Source organism: Silene latifolia, chromosome X (assembly GCF_048544455.1).
Source record: "Silene latifolia isolate original U9 population chromosome X, ASM4854445v1, whole genome shotgun sequence".
NCBI classification, from domain to species: Eukaryota; Viridiplantae; Streptophyta; class Magnoliopsida; order Caryophyllales; family Caryophyllaceae; genus Silene; species Silene latifolia.
Window position 1 is genome coordinate 143428116 of NC_133537.1, and position 5070 is coordinate 143433185.

At 40.3% G+C, this 5070-nt stretch overlaps 1 non-coding gene across 1 annotated transcript; it reads left to right on the plus strand.

Annotated features, from left to right (window-relative positions):
- Nucleotides 1–2950: 2950 nt before the first annotated feature.
- LOC141625973 (small nucleolar RNA R71) lies at nucleotides 2951–3057 on the plus strand. The gene has a single exon (XR_012535711.1). It is a non-coding gene; the product is annotated as a small nucleolar RNA R71 (small nucleolar RNA).
- Nucleotides 3058–5070: the final 2013 nt, after the last annotated feature.

The following is a 5070-nucleotide window of genomic DNA, read 5'->3' on the forward strand; positions in this document are numbered from 1 at the left end:
TTTTGAGATGGAGAGGATGAGGGTTTTGATGTTGTGGGTAGTGTTTATGAATGAATGAATGAATGAATGAAGGTGGGATGGGTATTTAAAGAACTCGGCAATTTCAAAACGCAGGGACAATCCGTGCGGATTGGGCGCAATCCGTGCGGATTCTACAGCTTCAAAATTTTCAAAATCCCGCCTAGAGACGGGCGGATTCTGGGGAATCCGCTCGGATTCTTCTGTGATGGGACGGGCGGATTTCGTGCAGGACGGACGGATTTCAGTCCAGAGATTTTTCTTTGTTTTTCTTCAGCTTTGAGACGGGCGTCTTTTTCAAAAGACGGACGGATTCTGTGAGACGGGCGTCTTTCCAGAAATCCGCTCGGATTCTTTGACAGTCAAGAAATTTGCAATTTCAACACAGCCCAAGACGGGCGTCTTCTCAGCAGGACGCTCGGATCTTCTTCAGACGGGCGGATTCTCAGGAATCCGCTCGGATTGGTCCTTGTGTACACGGATTCAGTTCCATCCGTGCACAAACGCATTCCCTTATCATTCTTTCTTTCTTTCTTTCAAATCTTGTGTTCTTCATTGTGGGGGCACTACTAAGGCATGAATAGCCTAGGCAATTGCCATCCCCACACTAAGGTAAGGCACTACACATCAATTAAAATTGTTAATCCCTCCCTCACTTCTCTCTTTTCATGACAATTATTTTGATCAAAGTAAATAAAATCCAAAAATGACAAAAACGCAATACAAAAATTGAAAACTAAGTTAGGGAGTTAGAAATATTTACAAGTGGTGGTTTAGGGAGGACTCCACCAAACTCTCATTCTTGATGAGATGTCAAGGGGGCATGTTCAAGGTGTTGTTGATGTTGCTCAACACCTTGAAGAAGTAATCAAAAGCTTGTTCATTGTTATGGTAGAGGTCCTCAATAGACCGTGGCCCTTGTTGTTGATCATGATCGATGGCATGCCCAATGTAGGGATTAAAGATCCCTTCAAATTCGTCGTCCCAAAGACCACAAACTTCATTGAGTTGATCATTGAAAATCTCTTGCTTAGATGGAGACAACTCTCCCAATTTCTTCTCTTGGCCAATGAGGCCATCATCTTCTTCCTTGGTTGATTTTGATGAGCTTTGCAAGCTCTCCTTGTCACAATTCACTTGCTCTTTGAATGGAGCATCTTCAATTTTCTTCTTCCATTGGAGTTCCGATTTCTTCCTTTCATCTTTTCGGCTATAATGGTCAATCATGAAACATGGCTCATGCAAACGAGGAGCTCTCATGGTTTTGTCAAGATTAAAAGTTATGCTTTCATCTCCCACTTCTAGAGTGAGCTCTCCATGTTTCACATCAATCACCGCACCGACGGTGTGTAGGAAAGGTCTTCCTAAGATGATTGGAATGTTGGAATCTTCCTCCATATCAACAATGACAAAGTCTACCGGGATGAAAAACTTCCCAATTCGCACGGGGACATCTTCCCATATCCCTAATGGTGTCTTCGTCGATCTATCGGCCATTTGAAGAGTGATATTGGTGCATATAAGCTCTCCCATTCCCAACCTTTTACTCACCGAGTACGGCATGACACTCACACTAGCCCCTAGATCACATAAGGCTTTGTTGATCGTTGTGTCGCCAATGGTACACGGTATTGAGAAGCTTCCCGGATCCTTTAACTTTGGAGGTGAACTCCCTTGAAGTATTGCACTACTCACCTTAGTGAAGGCGATAGTCTCAAGTTTCCGGATTGACTTCTTCTTTGTGAGGATATCTTTCATGTACGTTGCATAGGCCGGAACGTGATTGATTAATTCCGTGAAAGGAATTGAGACTTCTAAGTTCTTCACAATCTCCATGAACTTTCCAAGTTGATCATCAAATTTGGGCTTGGCTTGACGACTTGGAAAAGGAAGTCTAATCACAATGGGCTCCTTCTCTTTGGCTTTGTCTTCATTTTTCTTTGAACTTTCTTCTTTTGATGGTTCCCCTTCTTTGGGGCTTTGTACCACAACTTCATTCTCACTAGCTCTCACAACTTCATTCTCAACTTGCTTCTTTGGTGCTTCATATCTTGTACCACTTCTCAAGTGAATGGCACTAACCGTTTCATGTCTAGGGGGATTACTTTGAGGTGGTAATTGCCCCTTTTGTCTTTGTGAGCTTGAAGATGCTAGTTGGGTCAATTGTGTTTCCAACATCTTGGTGTGAGCTAGAATGTTGTTGATGGTAGTATCTTTTGCTTGGCTATCTTTTTGCATTTGGGTGAAAAATTCTTGTTGATTCTTTTGCATTTGGAGGACCGCTTTTTGGACATCAAAACCTTGGTCATTTTGGTGATTGTATGGATTTTGATTTTGGTAGCCTTGGTTTTGATTGTAAAAGGGTCTTTGATTTTGATTTCTCATGGGTGGTGGAGTGTATGTTGTTTGAGGGTTTTGAACATTTTGGCTTTTGTATGAGAGATTTGGATGGAACTTGGTGTTTTCATTGTAAAAATTTGAATAAGGGGTACCACTTTTGTAAGCTTGGAAAGCATTAACTTGTTCGGTTGTTCCCCTACATTCACTTGAGTCATGACCCAAGGTTCCACAATTCTCACATATCCCGTTTGGGATTGATGAGGATGCCGTCATGGCATTGACATGATGCTTTGATGATTTTGAGTTTTCCTCAAGTCTAGCCATAGCTTGTTCAAACTTCAAGTTGATTGTGTCAATGTGAGCACTAAGTTGAGCACCCAATTGAGTAACGGAGTCCACTTCATACTTTCCTCCTCTAGTAGCCTTGCGAGGCCTACTATATTGTGAATTATGGACCGCCATTTCCTCAAACTTGTTCCATGTTTGATTGTCATCAACTTCGGTGAACATTCCATTTGATCCCATATTGAGAATGTTCCTTGAATCTTCATATAAACCATTCCAAAATTGTTGCACTAAAAACCATTCGCTAAGTCCATGGTGAGGACATGAGCGACAAATACCTTTGAACCGCTCCCAAGCTTCATACAAAGATTCTTCATCCCTTTGCTTAAAACCCGTAATTTGAGCTCTTAGCATATTGGTCTTTTCCGGTGGGTAGAATTTTTTGTAGAAGGCTAGAGCTAGCTTCTTCCAAGAATCTATTCCAAGGGTGGCCTTATCAAGGCCCTTCAACCATTGCTTTGCGGTGCCGATTAACGAAAAAGGAAATAAGACCCATCTTATTTGGTCTTGAGTCACGCCCGTTTGAGAGATAGCTTCACAATAATCACAAAAGGTTTCCATATGAGAATGAGGGTCCTCACTAGGCATTCCCCCGAATTGGCTCCTCTCAACTAGTTGGATGAAGGCGGACTTGGCAATAAAGTTTCCGGTAAGATGTTGTGGTGTAGGAGTACCATTTGGTAGATCCTCCTCGGTGGGTATAGAGTGTGACGAGAATTTAGGCATTGTAGGTGGATTTTGTGTGGTATTGTTTAATGGGTTCTCTTCTCCTTCTATTGCGAAAGGATTGACAAACTCACTAGTGGGTTGAACAACTTCACCAACACCTCCCAAATTCCTCCTAACAAGTCTCCTATTATTCGTCAAGGTTCTTTCGATTTCACGGTCAAAAGGTAACAAATCTCTTTGTAACCTTCTAGACATGCAAAATATCAAACAACTCGAAAACAATTAGAACAAACCTTGAGGAGTTTTACTTCCCAAGGTGAAAAAGACACAACTAAAAACAATAAAAGAAATCTTAAATCAATTAAACACCGTCCCCAAGAACGGCGCCATTTTTGATCGAGGCCATTTCGTGTTCACAATTAAGCATATGTGGTCGTTGGTCAATGGTCGATACAAAACACAATTTATACTTCACAAACAACTCTACAATTAGTAAAGAGGCAAGTAAAGGTCGGATCCCAAGGGACGGGTATTGAAATGAGAATTCTATTGTAACTAGTAGTGTCTAAGGGGTGTCACAAATTGGGTTGATGTAGAAGGTTACTAAACTAAAATAGCAATGAAAATAAACTAACAAGGTGAATAAAATAAGGGGTGTAAACAATTGATTAAAGGCACTAGGGTGTCATGGGTTCATAGGGGAATCATGGGATATGATCATACAAACATGTTCTCAAATTACAAGCAAGCAATTATTGTTGTGATGGATTGAGTTGGGTTATATCTTACAATCCTAGGAAAGTTTGGGTCCCGGAGCCGAATCGATTAGATTGTACAACACCTACAAGTCGACTTAATCTTTCCTACTCAACACATGCATGGTCTAACAAGACTCGAGTTGGGTTATGTCTTACAAGTCAAGTTGAAGGGATAGAAGATGATAGTAAATGCAAGGATTCATAAGCTTAGCATTTCATCAAATATAACATGTGCATGTATTAAGATCAAAACAAGCAAGCAAATAAGATATGAAAGCATATTAATTTAAGCATGAATCATTCCCCATGTTGGTTTCCCCTAATCACCCATTAAACCCTAGCTAAGAGACTACTCACTCATTATCATATTGATCATGCTAGAAAGGTTGTCAATCACACTAACATAATGAAACATGATGAATAAATGAAAGTAATTAGCAATAATTAAAAAGGGATTAGGAGATTATACCTACTAATGATTCCAATAATAAAGCAAGAATAATAGAAGTACTTGAATCCTAGATTGAGAGGTTGTCAATTTCCCAATAATAACCCAAATAATCTTCAATTACCCAAAATAAAGTAAGAACAAGAGAGAGATTAAAGAACTAAAACTTGGATTAAAACTTGATTAATACTTGATTACAATATTGAAGAGAGATTTGATTGATATTAACTACACCAATTATTGATCATAAGAACATGCTCCTCTAATTAGACTAATGGGGTATTTATAGTGAAAATTAGGGAGGATGCATTAGGGTTAACTAAGGGCTAAACTAGTAATTACACTTTTTAAGTTGAGCAAGGAGACTCCGGTATTTTCTGAGAGAAGGGCTTCTCTAATCGTAGCTTGAAGAATGAAAACGTGCTGTACTAAAATCCGTGCGGATGGGAGTCGGGACGGCCGGATCTGGGCTGGAGAATCCGAGCGGATCCT